Source organism: Lissotriton vulgaris, chromosome 9 (assembly GCF_964263255.1).
Source record: "Lissotriton vulgaris chromosome 9, aLisVul1.2, whole genome shotgun sequence".
In the NCBI taxonomy this organism is placed as follows: Eukaryota; Metazoa; Chordata; class Amphibia; order Caudata; family Salamandridae; genus Lissotriton; species Lissotriton vulgaris.
The window spans coordinates 393,299,725-393,327,467 of record NC_141697.1 but is presented as its reverse complement, the minus strand read 5'-3'; the positions used below and the strand labels follow the sequence as shown (position 1 = coordinate 393,327,467).

Below are 27,743 nucleotides of genomic sequence, written 5' to 3'. Positions count from 1 at the left end.
CGCACTGGCAGCGCGACCTGCGCTAATGCAGCACCTAATCAAAGTGATGAGCAAGCGAGTCTGCCTTAAGTAGGCTTCGCAATAAAGAGCTCGAGCGTCGCGACGCTCCAAGATGGCGCCCGCCTAAATTTCCACTCACCCAAGCCAAGATGGCGCCCACAAGAGTCCAACCCCGGGACCCGGACCCGCCAAACGGCGGTGCACTTTCCGAAAATTAAGTGCAAGTAAGGGGACGAGTGCCCAGGCAGAGTAGTGGTAAAAACAGGGGAGAATCCAAACAAAATAGCGAAAATGCAAGAAAGGTAAATTTAAAAACACAGCGCACTGGCAGCGCGACCTGCGCTAATGCAGCACCTGAACCATGCTGAACCATTTTTGTCGAAAATTATTATTCATATGCAATTTCATCAATGCAAAATGGACATAAATTTCAAATTGAGCACGTCAAGTTGGGGGGTGAAACAAGGTCCGGGTGAGATCATAAATTGGGCGTCGACGTTTCGACTCGTCTAGTGGCCCGACGGGTAGGTTAAAGCTCGGCCGTGCGAGTCTTTATCAGGACAATAGAAGGAAGGGCAATATCACCAAGGCTTGGTAGTCCCTAAAATGATTAAGGGCATAGTAAGTCTGTTACACTGATCTAACTATTCCTTGATAATTTAAGGTACCCACAAAAGGGGGCAAGGCTTACCCGCAAAAGTGAAGAGCGGAAGTATATCAACCGTATGTGGACTCTCTCACATCGGGAAGGGGTATATTATTCCACCTGAAGAACAGATATCCGTATGTGGGCTTTCTCACACCGGAAATGGGTATATTATTTCACCTAGAGGACAAATATATAATAATAAAACCTCTGTAGGACAGCCTCAAGAATATTCTGCTTATATATAAAAAAATATATATATATGAAATTGGGGGGGTTTACGTACCTTACGCTATCCAATTCTGCTCAATGGGTATATTGATTAGTTCCCAACGGTTGTTATATATAGACAGCACTGATGTCCAAACATTACAAGGGTATCATGCAGATTAGGCATAAGTCACATCAGTATCTCTGAAAAGTAATGTGATTTTGTTGTAAAAAATGCTGGGGCCGACTTCAGGCTCATTTAATTCAATAGGGAACAACAAGGTGTACACATACCTCTTGTTGGAACAAGTTCCTCGCGTTCAATGAGGGAATTTACATAGCCAATTGTGCTCAATCGATATATTGATTGATTCCCAGCGGTTGTTATATATGAACCGCACTGGTGTCCAAAAATTACTAGGGTATCGTGCAGATTAGGCATAAGTCACATCCGTATCTCTGAAAAGTAATGTGATGTGACTTCAGTCTCATTTGATTCAATAAAGAGCAACAAGGTGTACACATACCTCTTGTTGGAACAAGTTCCTCGCGTTTAAAGAGAGAATTTGCATAGCCATCACTCGCGGCGTGGCAGACTATATCCCCCGTGATCTTAATCAAAGAAGGGGTTCAACCTGAAATAGATTAAAACTTATATTGAACCAACGGGTGTATTATAAGGGAACTTCAAGAGTTTTTGAGTTTATCAAAGAGGAAAGCACACCCTACCTTCATTCGAGAAGCGCCTCACTCGTCGGACTTCCAGCGTTTGTTAGGGAACGCGCCAAACGCGGAAGTAATATCACTCAGGGAACGATGGCATCATCATAGAACTAGTAAAAAGACTCTATGATCAAGATGTTTTTTAAGAATTTGTAAACTGTATTGGATGGACAGCCTATTTGTCAAAATATTATACTGCATTATGGTCTAAGGATAATTTCACTGCTTATAATTAGGGCTCCCGGTTTTATGGTATTTATTTTTTTGTCATTTCCTTCTGTATTTATCCATATTTATTTTTTGTCAACTTTATCTGTATTAATCCATATTTATTATGAGTTTTGTGAAAAAAGTTAAGCTGAAACTGGTTTATTTCCACATTTATTTAACCAATAAATATGCAGTCATGCTTGAATGCCTGCCAGGTTTCAGTGATATGAACACCCGCAGAATATAACTCAATGCACTCATATGAAAATAAGCACATTTCAGTATCAGCCTTGTGCATATCTACTGCTGTTTAAGCCTCTTTATTGAAGTTCCTTTCTTTTTTAACCACCTTACCTATGAATCCACATGGTTATTGGCTTGACAGGCATAGCAAAGTGTATTTATAATCACTCAAGAAGCATCCAATTTCCGTTTTTATCCACATTTAAAAATAAATACAGACAAGAAAATAAATAGTTCTGTCTGTATTCATCTGTAAAAATCAGTAAAAACAGAAAACATTGAGCCTTACTTATAATTTAGACGTTAAAAATTAAAAATTAACCTGAAGGTAGGAAGGCAATTCAAAAAGTTTATCAACCCCCCCCCCCAATTTAATTTTTTTTTTTATATAAGCAGAGTATTCTTGAGGCTGTCCTACAGAGTATTTATTATTATATAATTGTCCTCTAGGTGAAATAATATACCCCTTTCCGGTGTGAGAAAGCCCACATATGGATATCTGTTCTTCAGGTAGAATAATATACCCCTTCCCGATGTGAGAGAGTCCACACACGGTTGATATACTTCCGCTCTTCACTTTTGCGGGTAAAAGCCTTGCCCACTTTTGTGGGTACCTTAAATTATCAAGGAATAGTTAGATCAGTGCAACAGACTTACTATGCCCTTAATCATTTTAGGGACTACCAAGCCTTGGTGATATTGCCCTTCCTTCTATTGTCCTGATGAAGACTCGCACGGCCGAGGTGTAACCTACCCATCGGGCCACTAGACGAGTCGAAACGTCGACACCCAATTTTTGATCTCACCTGGACCTTGATTCACCCCCCAACTTGATGTGCTCAATTTGGAATTTATGTCCATTTTGCATTGATGAAATTGCATATGAATAATATTATGGCTGGGTGTTTATTTGGGCTGTGATTCCGAAACCGTTTTTTCTCCATTGTAAAGATTGTAATCCACTCCTTGTCACAATTTTCTGATTCTTTCTATATGTCCTCTAAACACTTATATCATTCCTTATCACGTCTACCTTTGCACGTCCCCTCTTGCGGCATATTCACCTTTAATCAATTTGCTGTACTAATGTGATTATTGACAGTACTGAATTGATATTCAGAAATTGTTTTTATGAATTATGAAAAATATCTATTGGATTAGCAATGAATTAAATTGCTTGGTAAGAAATAAGTCTGTTGCTTTTGTTGTATCATATATGGGATTCATCACATTGAGCTGTTGAGTTATGATATGCTCTAAATAATGTTTTGCCTGAGTAACTAAGTATTGACTCATGTAATATCTAATTGATGGTAAGGACCATTGTTTCTCTTATCGCACTTCACCCAGGTCCTTGACCTATTGGGTTGCCCCATTTTTTGAAAATGGTCTTCTGACCTCAGCAGGGCATCATCCCTGTGATTTTAGCAATTCTTAGGGGGTCTCGAATTGCGATCTACCTCATTAATATTAAGGAGTTAGATTGATTTGCGGCCCACCAGGAATCGGTTTATGAAACTCATGAAATTGAATACATTGGAAATAGCGATTACCTAATTACGATTCTCAGAAAATCTCAATTAGGAAATCGCAATTTCCAAATGTAATACATGTGGCCCTATATGGTGTTCTGGCACTTTCAGTGCACTACACCCCCTGCAAAGACAGCTTCTATGGGTGTCTATCTCTAAATGATGTTGAAAAACTTTAGCATTGTTTTACCATTTTAATATGGCCTCCGCTTTTAGATGTAATACATCAGTCATCTTGGAACAGTACACCAATGACACACTACGCAGTACAATTCTGGGATGGCCGCCCAGTACTATCTTTTCTGGAATGTTATTTTGCATTCTTATCATTGTTGTACCGGTCTAAAACAGCTGATGTGTTGATTCCAAACAAGCATTCATCGGTGAATGGTAAAACAATATTCAAAGATTGCAATGTCATTTTAAGATGGCTGCCCAGGATTCTTTCAATTTGAATCCCCTGCCCTTGGTCTCCTCCCTCGTTCCTTTCTTCCCTTACAATGCCAACTAACAAAAGCAACAAACAAGCATTGGCTGGTAAAATGTCTAGGCTACATTAGTTCATTAAACGCAGTAACTAGTGGCTTTGTCAATGCCTACTTATTCCTTGATTTCCCAGACTTCTCCCTTCTTGGTTCATTCAAACACATTGTCATTACCTTAATTAACCAATTTCATAAACTAACTTCTGTATTATTTTTATTCTGTTTATATTCAACTGTACTTCACAAAAACATTACAAAAATGAAATGTTATTATATTTATGTCTCTCCTCGAAATTCTTTTCCACAGTTAAATCCTACATTTTGGTATTGTAGCTGAATTTGAGAGTATATAAATTACAGAGCTAAATACTACTCCCGCGGAGAATACCCTTCTATTAACAACACTATTATATTAGTACATAGTTTAACTCCGTTTTAAGTGCAAACCATTAATGTGGTCATACAAGGCGGAATTGATGAAACAACAACAACAACCTGTGTAGGATCAAATAAAGAAACAGCAGAGTGAGAGAGGAATGTTAATCTCCACTTATTTACAGACATATACAGAAAATAGTACAGAAACAATGACAACTACTACAAATGGATGAAAACCTGAAGAAAGTATCTGTAGAGGAACCACAAATTGTATGTACAGAAGGCCACAGCTCCAGACATAAATTGGATTTGAGCAGGTAAAAAGGCAGAAAAATTAACACTAGACTAAAATAGCAAATGAATAGTCAGGTGCATTCCCGTATTTACATTGCAGCCACTTCTACAATGCCGCAAAAGATGACATTTTCCATTTAAGCCAATACCCGTAAGAGCATATTATACTTGTGACAACACTTTTATTTCTACAATAAGTGCACTACGATGTCTTGATTACGTAACACAAACAACAAAAAAGACCATGCAAAGGTGTGAGAACATAAATCAAATATCAGAATAAATGACTAAGAGGTGAGAGAAGATTGGGTTTGGGTAAAGGACAGGAAGAAATGGCGCTCAAGCAGGTACGATATAAGTTTGATATAAATGTCTTCAGATATCACGGTGCAAACAGGTCAGGGGTACAAACCCAGACAGAAAACAGCCCCTGTAAAGGTGAGGGACAAGTCCCATACCAAACAATTAGGTACAAGTCCTGTGCACACATATCAAAGTACTTTGTTCTTGTGTCAGAACCAGAAGAGTTGGACAAAGTACAAGTTAACGGAGTCAAGATCCAATGATGCTTAAGTCTTTAGTTTTATGGTTCAATCTTGATCAGTACATACAAAAATACAATCAGCCGACACGTGTTTTGTCACATCGTGTGGAGGATATGACTCAGCAGGGCTGTTGGATTCCTACGATAATGGCGCGCAAGTCCAGTGAAATGAAAACTGGCTTCGTAGCATGGAGAGGCGCAACGAGTCCTATGGCAGGGAAGACTCCCGCTGGGCACAATATGCCGGTTAGCGGAAAGACTAGAAAGGGTATGTTCAGGTCGTAGGTCAACAGAAGTATCTGGAAATCTGTAGGTAGCACGAGTGAGTGCAGCTGGTGGTAGCTTCTGGATCCAGGTAGCGGCCGCCAGCTGCACTCACCCGTGCTACCTACAGCTTTGTAACAAGGACATATAACCAACACTCACTGGTATCAAGGACATATAACTAACACTCACTGGTAACAAGGATATATTACGAACACTCACTGGTAACAAGGATATATAACCAACACTCGCTGGTAACAAAGAACATATCACCAACACTCACTGGTAACAAGGACATATAACCAACACTCACTGGTAACAAGGACATATTACCAACACTCACTGGCAACAAGGATATATAACCAACACTCACTGGTAACAAGGACATGTAACAAACACTCACTGGTAATAAGGACATATAACCAACACTCATGGTAACAAGGATATATAACCAACACTCACTGGTAACAAGGACATATAACCAACACTCACTGGTAACAAGAATATACAACCAACACTCACTCATGACAAGGACATATAGCCAATACTCACTAGTAACAAGGACATATAACCAACACTCACAACACTCACTGGTAACAAGAACATATAATCAACACTCACTGGTAACGAAGAACATATAACCAGCACTCACTGGTAACGAAGAACAAATAACCAACACTCAGTGGTAACAAGGACATATAACCAACGCTCATTGGTAACAAGGACTAACCAACACTCACTGGTAACAAGGACATATAACCAACACTCATGGGTAACAAGGATATATAACCAACACTCACTGGTAACAAGGACATATAACCAACACTAACTGTTAACAAGGTCATATAACCAACACTCACTGGTAACAAGGACATATAACAAACACTACTGGTAACAAGGACATATAAGCAACACTCACAGGTAACAAGGACATATAACCAACACTCACTGGTAACAAGGACATATAACCAACACTCACTGGAACAAGGACATATAACCAACACTAGTGGTAACAAGGACATATAACCAACACTCACTGGTAACAAGGACATATACCAACACTCACCAGTAACCCTTTTATACAGGTTAATCACCACGTCATAACAGGTTAGAAAACAATACATTCCCATACATGTTCCTGCATCCCCTTATACTCATATGTCCTCCTGCCTTTTGGGGACAAAGTGTCATGCCATCACTTGTGAAAATCAGCATTTCTACCAGTAACTGTAACCCTCTTACGTCTGGTAATCTCTTCTAATTGTGAATTTTTACTGGTAGTAAAATACATCTGTGGTTATAAATGCACAAGGAGGGGAGTCTTTCAAAGCAGCATGGCCGATGCAATTAAGGGCATGGCTAAACAGGTAAGCTAAAATCTGTGCTTAGCACAGTGTGCCCCCAACTGGCATTTTGCTGCTTCTATCATTGCATCCAGATATACAATACAACAACTAACGGAGCCGAGGGTTTAGGCGGCCATCATGGTTGCAGGCTAGGCTCCTCCCCAAGCCATAATATTATTCATATGCAATTTCATCAATGCAAAATGGACATAAATTCCAAATTGAGCACATCAAGTTGGGGGGTGAATCAAGGTAAATGTAAATGTAAATGTATTGGCATTTATATAGCGCACTACTTACCCGTAGGGTCCCAAGGCGCTTCGACCGCTGCGAAACCCTTCCTGGCTTCCCTGAGAGATGGTCCCTTAATGGGTATCTCCAGGGTGAGACCAGGCATCCCCGGCGGTCTGGTGGGGCCGTTAGTGAAGATGAGGCAAGCTAATGCCCAGAGTTGCCGAGTGTGATCGCTGATCAGAGTGGGCACCGAGGCGAGAGAATTATCGAGTCCGCTGACCCTGGTCCAGAAACCTGCCGCGCCGGGAATCGAACCCTGGTCCCGGGCCGTCCTCTGCTCTCGGGTCTGCCGCCTCTAACCAGTGAGCCACACTACTTCAAGGTCCAGGTGAGATCAAAAATTGGGCGTCGACGTTTCGACTCGTCTGGTGGCCCAAGTATAACACTGAAAAGGAGTTCTCCATAAATTCTGTTATCAATTGCAACACTACCTACACTGTGTATATTATTGTATGCGCATGCAACAAAATATATGTGGGCAGTAGTATTAGAAACCTTAAAACCTGCATTCAGGAGCACGTGAGAGCCATACGAAATAGAGATGACAGATATCCTGTGTCAATGCACATTCAGGAAAACCACCCGCATCAATCTAATATCTGTTTTTTTGGCATAGATCATGTTCAACCCCCAACAAGAGGTGGAGACAGAATTAAGATGCTTAGACAAAGGGAAGCGGTATGGATTTGTCGGCTTCGCAGCATTACAAAGGGACTTAACATCAACAATGAGTTATACCATTTTCTGTAATAATACCTGTCCTCTAGTATACACTCTGTTGATGAAATTTAGTCCTCTCGTATGTTTCCAGATAAATGAATGAGTTTTGGAATTGTATAAATATATGTACCATCGTTCAGTGTTATACAAAATTTATCTGTAAATAATCTTTATGGATGTATTCCGATAGTCCAGTTGTTCATTATTGTTATACTAAGTGTTTTCTGTACATGATAAAACAATTACGAGACATTGTCTCCCTAAAACAAGCTTGCATGATCATTCATAATTAATATTGTGGATCTAAGAATAGAATGTATCTTACATTGGCTCTAGCAAATACTGTGTCCCAAGTCATCGAGTGAGAAGGTGGTTTAACAATGAGCCATTCCTTGGTATCTGACATGGGCTCTAGCAAATATTGTTACTCAAATTATTGAGTCAGAATGTGTTTTAACAATGAGCCATTCCTTGGTATCTGACATTGGCCCTAGTAAACATTGTCACCCAAATCATTTAATAATAATGTGTTCTAATAATGAGCCATTCCGTGATGCCCAATATGCTTTGTAAATAACTCACCAACCAGCATAAAAGGTCACAATGGATTAGAACTTCTTAATATAAAATGCCATAAACCAATAAAATAAACCAGAGTAGAATGAATTTTTGTTAAACCGTAAAGAACATACAGAAATTACCATGTCGATATATTATTTCTAGTGTATTGCCCTGATTGTTTTCCGACCTAAAATGGCACGCTAAAAAGCACATATCGGATATAATTGTTGTCCGTTTTTTGTTTCCCTCGATAACGTCTAATGCTAGCTGCCAACCTCTGAAACCTTGTTTTACGAGGTGTGTAATACCCAGAAAATAATAAGTATCCGTTCTTTTGACGATTCTTAACAGGCATCGCATCCCAGTCCGTTACGCATGAATTAATTACGGAACTGTATATTATTAATTAGTGACCTTAAAAAATAATAGATCTTTCCATAATACATCTGGATCACACCCCTCTCATAAGATTACAACATGCGGTAAAATCAGGGGTCTTTTCGTTAATTTCACTGCATCTTTGTACTGTTTTCATGCACTATCTGCACACTTCAAAATGGCGGCAGTGCAAGCATCCTTATACGCGACCTTGGTGTCAATTGACAGCAGGTGAAGTTTGTTTAGCGGGCTATTTAAACCGGCCCGGCTCGGTGTCTATCTCGAACTACCTTTCCGAGACAACGACCGAGGAGACCGAAGGAAACAGAGACATGTTATTTAGCGAAGTAAGTGAAACCTGGGGAGGGCATTTGTACACTAGTTTTAAACTGGCTGGGGTTGTGGGGCTCTTTCTGCCACTCGACATTTGGGTTTAAACTTTATTCCCTTTTGCTTTAGCACACTACTCTTTAGTAATGTTGTTGTTCTATGGAATCCAGGGATAGGCATCAAAATTTTGACATGGTATATGTCCAGCACAATGGACTGGTATTTCAAAATAGCAGAAGCATGTGCCCTACATATTGAGGACTTGCTATGAAATCCAAATACCTATGACTGCGCATATGACATGCACGCTTGCTTTTCCTTCCCAGAGGCTTTAATTTACCATTATTCTTACCTCTATTAGGGTGTGTGCATGTTTACCTTAACGAATGCACATGCTAAACAGTAAATGCACGTGCCCCACATAACCAGGTTCATCCTGGGAATTTAATAAAATATCTCTTCAGTGTTTATATAACAGGCATGATGATATTTTCCTTCTGGGTTTTTAACCCAGCTTTTATTATTATTTATTCTCACTAGGGTGAATATTGACATCACCTTTCATGGATGTGTATTTTGACATCCTTTCTTTTTGCTGGAATATATCTATCACAGAAACTTGACCAGTCCATCACAGAACACAAGGTATGTTTTATGTCAGCCCAATGAACCATGAATAAATGTATAAATTATACACTGAGCAGGAGAGATTTACACCCTTCCCTTGCTTATAAATAGGATATTTGCCACCCAAGTTCCCTGAGACTGGTGCCAACACAGTAGCTGGAGATTGTTTCTTACTGTTAAAGTCCAGAACACAAAACAGCATCTTATCATTATTCGGTAGGATATAACCTTTCTTTGTTGAATCCTTGTCCTCCTTGTGTCTAACTACAAATGTTAGAAGATTACTTCTTCTGTTCCACCATGAGTTCAACATTGGCTTGCCAAAAACTTTTTTAAATTGTAAAGCAACTTAGCCCATCACACTGGAGACTTGTTCACAGATCTTAAATATGTATTTTGGTTTAATGAAAAATAATTTTTTGGCACTTTTTCTCATTACAATGGTTTTCCCAACTCTGTAATCCTTTGCAGTAACATCCAGCTTTTTGTCTCTTCATCTTGTTATAAAATAAATCATGTTGTGTATTCCTTGCTTCAATGAGATTTAAATTGAACTTTTGTCAGTAAGCCACTCCTTTGTATAAATCATGTAACCGCATTTTAGACTCGCCTTTCCCAAAGAGGTTGTATAAATAAATTAGGCTTTTAATTGTAATATAGCACTTTATAATATGCATATTTTTGCATATTTGTTTGTTGTGGCCCTGAAGAAGTCCTTCGGACGAAACGCGTTGGCTACTTGTATGTGAAGATTTGGAATAAAACAAGAAAAGAATACACCATGGCTTATTGATATTATTAACCTCATTAATACTGTCATTATACATTGTATGTTATGTTGTGTTATGTTATGTTAATAGTTTTTATAAGGCGCGCAGCTGCCCCAGCCAAGGGGCGTCCCGGCGCCTGATCAGGTACCACAACATAACAAATCGATGCTGGGGAAAGAAAAGAAGAAATCATTCAGCAATTGGGAACAAAAAAGTTTTTATGGCACGCCTAAAGGGAGTAAGGCTGTTCAAGGCTCGAATATGGACGGGGAGAGAATTCGACAATCCTGCCGCTAATACTCGAAAGGAGCGACCTCCCATCCTACTAAGTCTAAACCGTGTATTAACCGCCAAATGGAGAAATTCCGATCTAAGAGACCGCGTAGGGACATAGGAGGAGACAAGCTTAGCGAGGGCTGGAGGAGAGGAGAGCTTCAAGATTTTAAATGTCAGGCAGAGAGCCTTAAATTTAATTCTCTGTCTGACCGGCAGCCAGTGGAGAGAGGTCAAAACTGCAGAGACAGAGCACTGTCTAGGAAGGCCAACAATGGCACGTGCCGCGGCATTCTGCACCCTTTGCAGTCTAGTAGCCTCTGCCTGATTCACTCCGAGCAGCAGCGCACTCCCATAGTCCAGCCGCGAAAGAATGGAGGCTTGGACCACCAGTTGCCGAGTAGGGGGGTCGAAGAATTTGAGGACCGGTCTCAGCCCTCGCAGAATACCATAACAGGTAGCTGCAACCTTTTTCGTGTGGCTGGTGAAGGAGAGTGTAGGATCCAGCCAGACCCCCAAGTTCTTAACTTCGGCAGCTGGGATGGGAGTCACCCCCAATTCTGGAGGCCACCACTGGTCTCCCCAGAGCTCCGCCTGTTTTCCTAAAATCAGGACCTCGGTTTTTTTGGCATTTAACTGCAGACAGTTAGTTCGCATCCAATTTGCCACGGCTATGAGTCCTGCACGGAATCTGGGAGCGTTCACCTCGGGATCACCGCTGAGTGTCACCGCCAGCTGCGTGTCGTCGGCATACAATGTCATGGTTAGGCCACATTGTCTGACGACTGCAGCCAGCGGTTTCACATATAGGTTGAACAGAGTAGGGCTCAACGCAGAGCCCTGCGGAACCCCCAGCCCCAGAGGATGGAAAGAGGACTGACCAGGTGGAATAGCCACTTTAAAAAACCGGTCCGAGAGGAAAGAGCGAAACCATTGGAGAGCAGACCCCTCAATTCCCACTTCCTCCAACCGCCGGATCAGAATGTCGTGAGACACCGTGTCAAACGCGGCGCTCAGATCTAACAGAAGGAGCGCCGCTGTTTGCCCAGCATCTAGCACCGTTCGCAAGTGCTCGGTCATAAAGAGCAGTGCAGTTTCGGTGCTGTGTTGTGCACGAAAACCATTCTGGATCTCGTCTAGAATGTTATTACGAGAAAGGTGGGCGGACAAGATGGAGTTCACGTGTGCCTCAGTAACCTTAGCGGTCCAGGGCAGAAGGGAGATGGTACGGTAGTTTTCTGGTAATAGGGGGTCAAGGTTAGGCTTCTTTAAAATTGGGCTGACCACTGCCTGCTTCCAGGAAGAGGGGACCACACCCGATGTGAGCGATAAATTGATCAGATCCAATATAGGCTCACGACATAGGGGAGGAAGAAGTTTGAATAACTCTGGCTTCAGCGGATCTAATGGAGAGCCGGATTTAATTTTGAGGCTCAGAGTATCGAAAACCTCGTCAGACATTACTGGCAGGGAGGAAAGGGTTTCATGAACCGTAGCCATCACACCAGTTTGCTCAGCACCGGGCACAGATGACGTAAATCCTCGATAGATTGCCTGCACTTTCTCCACGAAAAAGGATGCCAGACTTTCACAGTGAGAGTCCGTGCAGATTTCCACCGAGGTGGCCCGTTTCCCCATAAGGTCTTTGAGAACCTTAAAGATTAATTTAGATGGGTTGGGTCTATTCTGAAACTCGAAAGCATAGTGTGCGGCCCGGGTTTGACAGATTGTCCTGTGATAGATCTTAAGCTGGGCAAAATACAAAGATTTCAAGGTGGGATCAAAGGATCTCTCCACGCCCTCTCAGCTCGCCGGCACGTTCTCTTAAGCTCGGCAAGAGTATCATTATACCATGGGCTGGGAACTTTAGCATGGCATTTTGACCAGCGCATCGGTATAAGAGAGTCAAGGGCGGCTAGGACCCAGTTACGAAACTGCTCATATCCTTGTTCCACATTCAGCAGATTGCCCAGGGGCTGCGCCTCCAAGATCTTAAAAAACTCCTCCAGTTTGAGCTTATGCCAATTTCTTTTAAGGATCAGTCTGTCCACAGGTTTAAATTGTGGGTCAAATATAGGGCATGAAACTTTAACCAACAGATGATCAGTCCAGCCTACCACCATCGGGTCAGAAGCCGTAGCCCGCTCCAGTGTAGTAAAGAAGGGGTCAAGGATATGACCTCCTATGTGGGTAGGGGAGGTAACTAGTTGGTTCAATTGCATGGCTTCAAGGTCCGCTAGGAAGGTATTAATAGGTTCTGATGACCTCTGATCAAGATGGATATTGAGGTCGCCTACGATGTTAAAATTAGCACATCTTGGAGCTAAGGAGCTGACCAGGTCAGCAAGAGCAGCCTTGAAGACAGTGTCGTTCCCTGGCGGGCAGTAAATGAGCATACCGCTAAGAGTAAACTGATGACTGAAGGCTACCTTAAAAGAAGCGCTCTCACACGCTGGTAAGTCAAGAGCTTTCCATTCAGCCGGGAAGCAAGATTTTATCACCATAGCTATGCCACCCCCTCTAGAAGTGCGGTTAAGAGTGAACACTGTGTAGTTGGAAGGGAATGCCAGATTGATTATTGCAGTGTCCGCATCCTGAAGCCAAGTCTCAGTGATGAAGATGAGGTCAGGAGAGTCCTTTTCGATCATATCACGTAAGGACTGATGGTGCTTGACCAGCGATCTCACGTTCAGACTCCATATGCTAAGTACACGCTCAGAAATATTAGTACGTGTACTTGGGGCATTCCTTTCCACAAAGCGCACCCCAGAGGGGGTATCAAGTGACAAACTGCCTAGGCACAGTCATAAGGGCCCGACAGCGGGTGCACAGGATCATGACCACACACCGAGAGCCTCTCTCTAATAGAAAGAAGAGCGGCGCGATTGTACCTGAGCGGCAAAGTATTCTGCATGGTGGTATGATGACTAAGTGCCAGAGTCCCGGCCCCGCTCACGCTTCCTCGACGCGGACGAGTGCAGACGGGCAGGACTCTGGCACGACTCCGGCTAAGCGACGGCATCCCACTGCGCGGTCCCGCTGCGCGGGAGAGGACGACTTTAAGTAGGCGTCGCAATAAAGAGCTCGAGCGTCGGGACGCTCCAAGATGGCGCCCGCCTAAATTTCCACTCACCCAAGCCAAGATGGCGCCCACAAGAGTCCAACCCCGGGACCCGGACCCGCCAAACAGCGGTGCGCTTTCGAAAATTAAGTGCAAGTAAGGGGACGAGTGCCCAGGCAGAGTAGTGGTAAAAACAGGGGAGAATCCAAACAAAATAACGAAAATGCAAGAAAGGTAAATTTAAAAACACAGCGCACTGGCAGCGCGACCTGCGCTAATGCAGCACCTAATCAAAGTGATGAGCAAGCGAGTCTGCCTTAAGTAGGCTTCGCAATAAAGAGCTCGAGCGTCGCGACGCTCCAAGATGGCGCCCGCCTAAATTTCCACTCACCCAAGCCAAGATGGCGCCCACAAGAGTCCAACCCCGGGACCCGGACCCGCCAAACGGCGGTGCACTTTCCGAAAATTAAGTGCAAGTAAGGGGACGAGTGCCCAGGCAGAGTAGTGGTAAAAACAGGGGAGAATCCAAACAAAATAGCGAAAATGCAAGAAAGGTAAATTTAAAAACACAGCGCACTGGCAGCGCGACCTGCGCTAATGCAGCACCTGAACCATGCTGAACCATTTTTGTCGAATAATATTATTCATATGCAATTTCATCAATGCAAAATGGACATAAATTTCAAATTGAGCACGTCAAGTTGGGGGGTGAAACAAGGTCCGGGTGAGATCATAAATTGGGCGTCGACGTTTCGACTCGTCTAGTGGCCCGACGGGTAGGTTAAAGCTCGGCCGTGCGAGTCTTTATCAGGACAATAGAAGGAAGGGCAATATCACCAAGGCTTGGTAGTCCCTAAAATGATTAAGGGCATAGTAAGTCTGTTACACTGATCTAACTATTCCTTGATAATTTAAGGTACCCACAAAAGGGGGCAAGGCTTACCCGCAAAAGTGAAGAGCGGAAGTATATCAACCGTATGTGGACTCTCTCACATCGGGAAGGGGTATATTATTCCACCTGAAGAACAGATATCCGTATGTGGGCTTTCTCACACCGGAAATGGGTATATTATTTCACCTAGAGGACAAATATATAATAATAAAACCTCTGTAGGACAGCCTCAAGAATATTCTGCTTATATATAAAAAAATATATATATATGAAATTGGGGGGGTTTACGTACCTTACGCTATCCAATTCTGCTCAATGGGTATATTGATTAGTTCCCAACGGTTGTTATATATAGACAGCACTGATGTCCAAACATTACAAGGGTATTATGCAGATTAGGCATAAGTCACATCAGTATCTCTGAAAAGTAATGTGATTTTGTTGTAAAAAATGCTGGGGCCGACTTCAGGCTCATTTAATTCAATAGGGAACAACAAGGTGTACACATACCTCTTGTTGGAACAAGTTCCTCGCGTTCAATGAGGGAATTTACATAGCCAATTGTGCTCAATCGATATATTGATTGATTCCCAGCGGTTGTTATATATGAACCGCACTGGTGTCCAAAAATTACTAGGGTATCGTGCAGATTAGGCATAAGTCACATCCGTATCTCTGAAAAGTAATGTGATGTGACTTCAGTCTCATTTGATTCAATAAAGAGCAACAAGGTGTACACATACCTCTTGTTGGAACAAGTTCCTCGCGTTTAAAGAGAGAATTTGCATAGCCATCACTCGCGGCGTGGCAGACTATATCCCCCGTGATCTTAATCAAAGAAGGGGTTCAACCTGAAATAGATTAAAACTTATATTGAACCAACGGGTGTATTATAAGGGAACTTCAAGAGTTTTTGAGTTTATCAAAGAGGAAAGCACACCCTACCTTCATTCGAGAAGCGCCTCACTCGTCGGACTTCCAGCGTTTGTTAGGGAACGTGCCAAACGCGGAAGTAATATCACTCAGGGAACGATGGCATCATCATAGAACTAGTAAAAAGACTCTATGATCAAGATGTTTTTTAAGAATTTGTAAACTGTATTGGATGGACAGCCTATTTGTCAAAATATTATACTGCATTATGGTCTAAGGATAATTTCACTGCTTATAATTAGGGCTCCCGGTTTTATGGTATTTCTTTTTTCGTCATTTCCTTCTGTATTTATCCATATTTATTTTTTGTCAACTTTATATGTATTAATCCATATTTATTATGAGTTTTGTGAAAAAAGTTAAGCTGAAACTGGTTTATTTCCACATTTATTTAACCAATAAATATGCAGTCATGCTTGAATGCCTGCCAGGTTTCAGTGATATGAACACCCGCAGAATATAACTCAATGCACTCATATGAAAATAAGCACATTTCAGTATCAGCCTTGTGCATATCTACTGCTGTTTAAGCCTCTTTATTGAAGTTCCTTTCTTTTTTAACCACCTTACCTATGAATCCACATGGTTATTGGCTTGACAGGCATAGCAAAGTGTATTTATAATCACTCAAGAAGCATCCAATTTCCGTTTTTATCCACATTTAAAAATAAATACAGACAAGAAAATAAATAGTTCTGTCTGTATTCATCTGTAAAAATCAGTAAAAACAGAAAACAGGGAGCCTTACTTATAATTTAGACGTTAAAAATTAAAAATTAACCTGAAGGTAGGAAGGCAATTCAAAAAGTTTATCAACCCCCCCCCCCCAATTTAATTTTTTTTTTTATATAAGCAGAGTATTCTTGAGGCTGTCCTACAGAGTATTTATTATTATATAATTGTCCTCTAGGTGAAATAATATACCCCTTTCCGGTGTGAGAAAGCCCACATATGGATATCTGTTCTTCAGGTAGAATAATATACCCCTTCCCGATGTGAGAGAGTCCACACACGGTTGATATACTTCCGCTCTTCACTTTTGCGGGTAAAAGCCTTGCCCACTTTTGTGGGTACCTTAAATTATCAAGGAATAGTTAGATCAGTGCAACAGACTTACTATGCCCTTAATCATTTTAGGGACTACCAAGCCTTGGTGATATTGCCCTTCCTTCTATTGTCCTGATGAAGCCTCGCACGGCCGAGGTGTAACCTACCCATCGGGCCACTAGACGAGTCGAAACGTCGACACCCAATTTTTGATCTCACCTGGACCTTGATTCACCCCCCAACTTGATGTGCTCAATTTGGAATTTATGTCCATTTTGCATTGATGAAATTGCATATGAATAATATTATGGCTGGGTGTTTATTTGGGCTGTGATTCCGAAACCGTTTTTTCTCCATTGTAAAGATTGTAATCCACTCCTTGTCACAATTTTCTGATTCTTTCTATATGTCCTCTAAACACTTATATCATTCCTTATCACGTCTACCTTTGCACGTCCCCTCTTGCGGCATATTCACCTTTAATCAATTTGCTGTACTAATGTGATTATTGACAGTACTGAATTGATATTCAGAAATTGTTTTTATGAATTATGAAAAATATCTATTGGATTAGCAATGAATTAAATTGCTTGGTAAGAAATAAGTCTGTTGCTTTTGTTGTATCATATATGGGATTCATCACATTGAGCTGTTGAGTTATGATATGCTCTAAATAATGTTTTGCCTGAGTAACTAAGTATTGACTCATGTAATATCTAATTGATGGTAAGGACCATTGTTTCTCTTATCGCACTTCACCCAGGTCCTTGACCTATTGGGTTGCCCCATTTTTTGAAAATGGTCTTCTGACCTCAGCAGGGCATCATCCCTGTGATTTTAGCAATTCTTAGGGGGTCTCGAATTGCGATCTACCTCATTAATATTAAGGAGTTAGATTGATTTGCGGCCCACCAGGAATCGGTTTATGAAACTCATGAAATTGAATACATTGGAAATAGCGATTACCTAATTACGATTCTCAGAAAATCTCAATTAGGAAATCGCAATTTCCAAATGTAATACATGTGGCCCTATATGGTGTTCTGGCACTTTCAGTGCACTACACCCCCTGCAAAGACAGCTTCTATGGGTGTCTATCTCTAAATGATGTTGAAAAACTTTAGCATTGTTTTACCATTTTAATATGGCCTCCGCTTTTAGATGTAATACATCAGTCATCTTGGAACAGTACACCAATGACACACTACGCAGTACAATTCTGGGATGGCCGCCCAGTACTATCTTTTCTGGAATGTTATTTTGCATTCTTATCATTGTTGTACCGGTCTAAAACAGCTGATGTGTTGATTCCAAACAAGCATTCATCGGTGAATGGTAAAACAATATTCAAAGATTGCAATGTCATTTTAAGATGGCTGCCCAGGATTCTTTCAATTTGAATCCCCTGCCCTTGGTCTCCTCCCTCGTTCCTTTCTTCCCTTACAATGCCAACTAACAAAAGCAACAAACAAGCATTGGCTGGTAAAATGTCTAGGCTACATTAGTTCATTAAACGCAGTAACTAGTGGCTTTGTCAATGCCTACTTATTCCTTGATTTCCCAGACTTCTCCCTTCTTGGTTCATTCAAACACATTGTCATTACCTTAATTAACCAATTTCATAAACTAACTTCTGTATTATTTTTATTCTGTTTATATTCAACTGTACTTCACAAAAACATTACAAAAATAAAATGTTATTATATTTATGTCTCTCCTCGAAATTCTTTTCCACAGTTAAATCCTACATTTTGGTATTGTAGCTGAATTTGAGAGTATATAAATTACAGAGCTAAATACTACTCCCGCGGAGAATACCCTTCTATTAACAACACTATTATATTAGTACATAGTTTAACTCCGTTTTAAGTGCAAACCATTAATGTGGTCATACAAGGCGGAATTGATGAAACAACAACAACAACCTGTGTAGGATCAAATAAAGAAACAGCAGAGTGAGAGAGGAATGTTAATCTCCACTTATTTACAGACATATACAGAAAATAGTACAGAAACAATGACAACTACTACAAATGGATGAAAACCTGAAGAAAGTATCTGTAGAGGAACCACAAATTGTATGTACAGAAGGCCACAGCTCCAGACATAAATTGGATTTGAGCAGGTAAAAAGGCAGAAAAATTAACACTAGACTAAAATAGCAAATGAATAGTCAGGTGCATTCCCGTATTTACATTGCAGCCACTTCTACAATGCCGCAAAAGATGACATTTTCCATTTAAGCCAATACCCGTAAGAGCATATTATACTTGTGACAACACTTTTATTTCTACAATAAGTGCACTACGATGTCTTGATTACGTAACACAAACAGCAAAAAAGACCATGCAAAGGTGTGAGAACATAAATCAAATATCAGAATAAATGACTAAGAGGTGAGAGAAGATTGGGTTTGGGTAAAGGACAGGAAGAAATGGCGCTCAAGCAGGTACGATATAAGTTTGATATAAATGTCTTCAGATATCACGGTGCAAACAGGTCAGGGGTACAAACCCAGACAGAAAACAGCCCCTGTAAAGGTGAGGGACAAGTCCCATACCAAACAATTAGGTACAAGTCCTGTGCACACATATCAAAGTACTTTGTTCTTGTGTCAGAACCAGAAGAGTTGGACAAAGTACAAGTTAACGGAGTCAAGATCCAATGATGCTTAAGTCTTTAGTTTTATGGTTCAATCTTGATCAGTACATACAAAAATACAATCAGCCGACACGTGTTTTGTCACATCGTGTGGAGGATATGACTCAGCAGGGCTGTTGGATTCCTACGATAATGGCGCGCAAGTCCAGTGAAATGAAAACTGGCTTCGTAGCATGGAGAGGCGCAACGAGTCCTATGGCAGGGAAGACTCTCGCTGGGCACAATATGCCGGTTAGCGGAAAGACTAGAAAGGGTATGTTCAGGTCGTAGGTCAACAGAAGTATCTGGAAATCTGTAGGTAGCACGAGTGAGTGCAGCTGGTGGTAGCTTCTGGATCCAGGTAGCGGCCCGTGCTACCTACAGCTTTGTAACAAGGACATATAACCAACACTCACTGGTATCAAGGACATATAACTAACACTCACTGGTAACAAGGACATATTACCAACACTCACTGGCAACAAGGATATATAACCAACACTCACTGGTAACAAGGACATGTAACAAACACTCACTGGTAATAAGGACATATAACCAACACTCACTGGTAACAAGGATATATAACCAACACTCACTGGTAACAAGGACATATAACCAACACTCACTGGTAACAAGAATATACAACCAACACTCACTCATGACAAGGACATATAGCCAATACTCACTAGTAACAAGGACATATAACCAACACTCACAACACTCACTGGTAACAAGAACATATAATCAACACTCACTGGTAACGAAGAACATATAACCAGCACTCACTGGTAACGAAGAACAAATAACCAACACTCAGTGGTAACAAGGACATATAACCAACGCTCATTGGTAACAAGGACTAACCAACACTCACTGGTAACAAGGACATATAACCAACACTCATGGGTAACAAGGATATATAACTAACACTCACTGGTAACAAGGACATATAACCAACACTAACTGTTAACAAGGTCATATAACCAACACTCACTGGTAACAAGGACATATAACAAACACTACTGGTAACAAGGACATATAAGCAACACTCACAGGTAACAAGGACATATAACCAACACTCACTGGTAACAAGGACATATAACCAACACTCACTGGAACAAGGACATATAACCAACACTAGTGGTAACAAGGACATATAACCAACACTCACTGGTAACAAGGACATATACCAACACTCACCAGTAACCCTTTTATACAGGTTAATCACCACGTCATAACAGGTTAGAAAACAATACATTCCCATACATGTTCCTGCATCCCCTTATACTCATATGTCCTCCTGCCTTTTGGGGACAAAGTGTCATGCCATCACTTGTGAAAATCAGCATTTCTACCAGTAACTGTAACCCTCTTACGTCTGGTAATCTCTTCTAATTGTGAATTTTTACTGGTAGTAAAATACATCTGTGGTTATAAATGCACAAGGAGGGGAGTCTTTCAAAGCAGCATGGTCGATGCAATTAAGGGCATGGCTAAACAGGTAAGCTAAAATCTGTGCTTAGCACAGTGTGCCCCCAACTGGCATTTTGCTGCTTCTATCATTGCATCCAGATATACAATACAACAACTAACGGAGCCGAGGGTTTAGGCGGCCATCATGGTTGCAGGCTAGGCTCCTCCCCAAGCCATAATATTATTCATATGCAATTTCATCAATGCAAAATGGACATAAATTCCAAATTGAGCACATCAAGTTGGGGGGTGAATTAAGGTAAATGTAAATGTAAATGTATTGGCATTTATATAGCGCACTACTTACCCGTAGGGTCCCAAGGCGCTTCGACCGCTGCGAAACCCTTCCTGGCTTCCCTGAGAGATGGTCCCTTAATGGGTATCTCCAGGGTGAGACCAGGCATCCCCTGCGGTCTGGTGGGGCCGTTAGTGAAGATGAGGCAAGCTAATGCCCAGAGTTGCCGAGTGTGATCGCTGATCAGAGTGGGCACCGAGGCGAGAGAATTATCGAGTCCGCTGACCCTGGTCCAGAAACCTGCCACGCCGGGAATCGAACCCTGGTCCCGGGCCGTCCTCTGCTCTCGGGTCTGCCGCCTCTAACCAGTGAGCCACACTACTTCAAGGTCCAGGTGAGATCAAAAATTGGGCGTCGACGTTTCGACTCGTCTGGTGGCCCAAGTATAACACTGAAAAGGAGTTCTCCATAAATTCTGTTATCAATTGCAACACTACCTACACTGTGTATATTATTGTATGCGCATGCAACAAAATATATGTGGGCAGTAGTATTAGAAACCTTAAAACCTGCATTCAGGAGCACGTGAGAGCCATACGAAATAGAGATGACAGATATCCTGTGTCTATGCACATTCAGGAAAACCACCCGCATCAATCTAATATCTGTTTTTTTGGCATAGATCATGTTCAACCCCCAACAAGAGGTGGAGACAGAATTAAGATGCTTAGACAAAGGGAAGCGGTATGGATTTGTCGGCTTCGTAGCATTACAAAGGGACTTAACATCAACAATGAGTTATACCATTTTCTGTAATAATACCTGTCCTCTAGTATACACTCTGTTGATGAAATTTAGTCCTCTCGTATGTTTCCAGATGAATGAGTTTTGGAATTGTATAAATATATGTACCATCGTTCAGTGTTATACAAAATTTATCTGTAAATAATCTTTATGGATGTATTCCGATAGTCCAGTTGTTCATTATTGTTATACTAAGTGTTTTCTGTACATGATAAAACAATTACGAGACATTGTCTCCCTAAAACAAGCTTGCATGATCATTCATAATTAATATTGTGGATCTAAGAATAGAATGTATCTTACATTGGCTCTAGCAAATACTGTGTCCCAAGTCATCGAGTGAGAAGGTGGTTTAACAATGAGCCATTCCTTGGTATCTGACATGGGCTCTAGCAAATATTGTTACTCAAATTATTGAGTCAGAATGTGTTTTAACAATGAGCCATTCCTTGGTATCTGACATTGGCCCTAGTAAACATTGTCACCCAAATCATTTAATAATAATGTGTTCTAATAATGAGCCATTCCGTGATGCCCAATATGCTTTGTAAATAACTCACCAACCAGCATAAAAGGTCACAATGGATTAGAACTTCTTAATATAAAATGCCGTAAACCAATAAAATAAACCAGAGTAGAATGAATTTTTGTTAAACCGTAAAGAACATACAGAAATTACCATGTCGATATATTATTTCTAGTGTATTGCCCTGATTGTTTTCCGACCTAAAATGGCACGCTAAAAAGCACATATCGGATATAATTGTTGTCCGTTTTTTGTTTCCCTCGATAACGTCTAATGCTAGCTGCCAACCTCTGAAACCTTGTTTTACGAGGTGTGTAATACCCAGAAAATAATAAGTATCCGTTCTTTTGACGATTCTTAACAGGCATCGCATCCCAGTCCGTTACGCATGAATTAATTACGGAACTGTATATTATTAATTAGTGACCTTAAAAAATAATAGATCTTTCCATAATACATCTGGATCACACCCCTCTCATAAGATTACAACATGCGGTAAAATCAGGGGTCTTTTCGTTAATTTCACTGCATCTTTGTACTGTTTTCATGCACTATCTGCACACTTCAAAATGGCGGCAGTGCAAGCATCCTTATACGCGACCTTGGTGTCAATTGACAGCAGGTGAAGTTTGTTTAGCGGGCTATTTAAACCGGCCCGGCTCGGTGTCTATCTCGAACTACCTTTCCGAGACAACGACCGAGGAGACCGAAGGAAACAGAGACATGTTATTTAGCGAAGTAAGTGAAACCTGGGGAGGGCATTTGTACACTAATTTTAAACTGGCTGGGGTTGTGGGGCTCTTTCTGCCACTCGACATTTGGGTTTAAACTTTATTCCCTTTTGCTTTAGCACACTACTCTTTAGTAATGTTGTTGTTCTATGGAATCCAGGGATAGGCATCAAAATGTTGACATGGTATATGTCCAGCACAATGGACTGGTATTTCAAAATAGCAGAAGCATGTGCCCTACATATTGAGGACTTGCTATGAAATCCAAATACCTATGACTGCGCATATGACATGCACGCTTGCTTTTCCTTCCCAGAGGCTTTAATTTACCATTATTCTTACCTCTATTAGGGTGTGTGCATGTTTACCTTAACGAATGCACATGCTAAACAGTAAATGCACGTGCCCCACATAACCAGGTTCATCCTGGGAATTTAATAAAATATCTCTTCAGTGTTTATATAACAGGCATGATGATATTTTCCTTCTGGGTTTTTAACCCAGCTTTTATTATTATTTATTCTCACTAGGGTGAATATTGACATCACCTTTCATGGATGTGTATTTTGACATCCTTTCTTTTTGCTGGAATATATCTATCACAGAAACTTGACCAGTCCATCACAGAACACAAGGTATGTTTTATGTCAGCCCAATGAACCATGAATAAATGTATAAATTATACACTGAGCAGGAGAGATTTACACCCTTCCCTTGCTTATAAATAGGATATTTGCCACCCAAGTTCCTGGAGACTGGTGCCAACACAGTAGCTGGAGATTGTTTCTTACTGTTAAAGTCCAGAACACAAAACAGCATCTTATCATTATTCGGTAGGATATAACCTTTCTTTGTTGAATCCTTGTCCTCCTTGTGTCTAACTACAAATGTTAGAAGATTACTTCTTCTGTTCCACCATGAGTTCAACATTGGCTTGCCAAAAACTTTTTTAAATTGTAAAGCAACTTAGCCCATCACACTGGAGACTTGTTCACAGATCTTAAATATGTATTTTGGTTTAATGAAAAATAATTTTTTGGCACTTTTTCTCATTACAATGGTTTTCCCAACTCTGTAATCCTTTGCAGTAACATCCAGCTTTTTGTCTCTTCATCTTGTTATAAAATAAATCATGTTGTGTATTCCTTGCTTCAATGAGATTTAAATTGAACTTTTGTCAGTAAGCCACTCCTTTGTATAAATCATGTAACCGCATTTTAGACTCCCCTTTCCCAAAGAGGTTGTATAAATAAATTAGGCTTTTAATTGTAATATAGCACTTTATAATATGTATATTTTTGCATATTTGTTTGTTGTGGCCCTGAAGAAGTCCTTCGGACGAAACGCGTTGGCTACTTGTATGTGAAGATTTGGAATAAAACAAGAAAAGAATACACCATGGCTTATTGATATTATTAACCTCATTAATACTGTCATTATACATTGTATGTTATGTTATGTTATGTTATGTTAATAGTTTTTATAAGGCGCGCAGCTGCCCCAGCAAAGGGGCGTCCCGGCGCCTGATCAGGTACCACAACATAACAAATCGATGCTGGGGAAAGAAAAGAAGAAATCATTCAGCAATTGGGAACAAAAAAGTTTTTATGGCACGCCTAAAGGGAGTAAGGCTGTTCAAGGCTCGAATATGGACGGGGAGAGAATTCGACAATCCTGCCGCTAATACTCGAAAGGAGCGACCTCCCATCCTACTAAGTCTAAACCGTGTATTAACCGCCAAATGGAGAAATTCCGATCTAAGAGACCGCGTAGGGACATAGGAGGAGACAAGCTTAGCGAGGGCTGGAGGAGAGGAGAGCTTCAAGATTTTAAATGTCAGGCAGAGAGCCTTAAATTTAATTCTCTGTCTGACCGGCAGCCAGTGGAGAGAGGTCAAAACTGCAGAGACAGAGCACTGTCTAGGAAGGCCAACGATGGCACGTGCCGCGGCATTCTGCACCCTTTGCAGTCTAGTAGCCTCTGCCTGATTCACTCCGAGCAGCAGCGCACTCCCATAGTCCAGCCGCGAAAGAATGGAGGCTTGGACCACCAGTTGCCGAGTAGGGGGGTCAAAGAATTTGAGGACCGGTCTTAGCCCTCGCAGAATACCATAACAGGTAGCTGCAACCTTCTTCGTGTGGCTGGTGAAGGAGAGTGTAGGATCCAGCCAGACCCCCAAGTTCTTAACTTCGGCAGCTGGGATGGGAGTCACCCCCAATTCTGGAGGCCACCACTGGTCTCCCCAGAGCTCCGCCTGTTTTCCTAAAATCAGGACCTCGTTTTTTTTGGCATTTAACTGCAGACAGTTAGTTCGCATCCAATTTGCCACGGCTATGAGTCCTGCACGGAATCTGGGAGCGTTCACCTCGGGATCACCGCTGAGTGTCACCGCCAGCTGCGTGTCGTCGGCATACAATGTCATGGTTAGGCCACATTGTCTGACGACTGCAGCCAGCGGTTTCACATATAGGTTGAACAGAGTAGGGCTCAACGCAGAGCCCTGCGGAACCCCCAGCTCCAGAGGATGGAAAGAGGACTGACCAGGTGGAATAGCCACTTTAAAAAACCGGTCCGAGAGGAAAGAGCGAAACCATTGGAAAGCAGACCCCTCAATTCCCACTTCCTCCAACCGCCGGATCAGAATGTCGTGAGACACCATGTCAAACGCGGCGCTCAGATCTAACAGAAGGAGCGCCGCTGTTTGCCCAGCATCTAGCACCGTTCGCAAGTGCTCGGTCATAAAGAGCAGTGCAGTTTCGGTGCTGTGTTGTGCACGAAAACCATTCTGGATCTCGTCTAGAATGTTATTACGAGAAAGGTGGGCGGACAAGATGGAGTTCACGTGTGCCTCAGTAACCTTAGCGGTCCAGGGCAGAAGGGAGATGGTACGGTAGTTTTCTGGTAATAGGGGGTCAAGGTTAGGCTTCTTTAAAATTGGGCTGACCACTGCCTGCTTCCAGGAAGAGGGGACCACACCCGATGTGAGCGATAAATTGATCAGATCCAATATAGGCTCACGACATAGGGGAGGAAGAAGTTTGAATAACTCTGGCTTCAGCGGATCTAATGGAGAGCCGGATTTAATTTTGAGGCTCAGAGTATCGAAAACCTCGTCAGACATTACTGGCAGGGAGGAAAGGGTTTCATGAACCGTAGCCATCACACCAGTTTGCTCAGCACCGGGCACAGATGACGTAAATCCTCGATAGATTGCCTGCACTTTCTCCACGAAAAAGGATGCCAGACTTTCACAGTGAGAGTACGTGCAGATTTCCACCGAGGTGGCCCGTTTCCCCATAAGGTCTTTGAGAACCTTAAAGATTAATTTAGATGGGTTGGGGCTATTCTGAAACTCGAAAGCATAGTGTGCGGCCCGGGTTTGACAGATTGTCCTGTGATAGATCTTAAGCTGGGCAAAATACAAAGATTTCAAGGTGGGATCAAAGGATCTCTCACGCCCTCTCAGCTCGCCGGCACGTTCTCTTAAGCTCGGCAAGAGTATTATTATACCATGGGCTGGGAACTTTAGCATGGCATTTTGACCAGCGCATCGGTATAAGAGAGTCAAGGGCGGCTAGGACCCAGTTACGAAACTGATCATATCCTTGTTCCACATTCAGCAGATTGCCCAGGGGCTGCGCCTCCAAGATCTTAAAAAACTCCTCCAGTTTGAGCTTATGCCAATTTCTTTTAAGGATCAGTCTGTCCACAGGTTTAAATTGTGGGTCAAATATAGGGCATGAAACTTTAACCAACAGATGATCAGTCCAGCCTACCACCATCGGGTCAGAAGCCGTAGCCCGCTCCAGTGTAGTAAAGAAGGGGTCAAGGATATGACCTCCTATGTGGGTAGGGGAGGTAACTAGTTGGTTCAATTGCATGGCTTCAAGGTCCGCTAGGAAGGTATTAATAGGTTCTGATGACCTCTGATCAAGATGGATATTGAGGTCGCCTACGATGTTAAAATTAGCACATCTTGGAGCTAAGGAGCTGACCAGGTCAGCAAGAGCAGCCTTGAAGACAGTGTCGTTCCCTGGCGGGCGGTAAATGAGCATACCGCTAAGAGTAAACTGATGACTGAAGGCTACCTTAAAAGAAGCGCTCTCACACGCTGGTAAGTCAAGAGCTTTCCATTCAGCCAGGAAGCAAGATTTTATCACCATAGCTATGCCACCCCCTCTAGAAGTGCGGTTAAGAGTGAACACTGTGTAGTTGGAAGGGAATGCCAGATTGATTATTGCAGTGTCCGCATCCTGAAGCCAAGTCTCAGTGATGAAGATGAGGTCAGGAGAGTCCTTTTCGATCATATCACGTAAGGACTGATGGTGCTTGACCAGCGATCTCACGTTCAGACTCCATATGCTAAGTACACGCTCAGAAATATTAGTACGTGTACTTGGGGCATTCCTTTCCACAAAGCGCACCCCAGAGGGGGTATCAAGTGACAAACTGCCTAGGCACAGTCATAAGGGCCCGACAGCGGGTGCACAGGATCATGACCACACACCGAGAGCCTCTCTCTAATAGAAAGAAGAGCGGCGCGATTGTACCTGAGCGGCAAAGTATTCTGCAT

General features: G+C 41.9%; 1 pseudogene; it reads right to left on the bottom strand.

Annotated features, from left to right (window-relative positions):
* Positions 1-529: 529 nt before the first annotated feature.
* On the bottom strand, positions 530-27,743 carry LOC147690176 (uncharacterized; annotated as a pseudogene).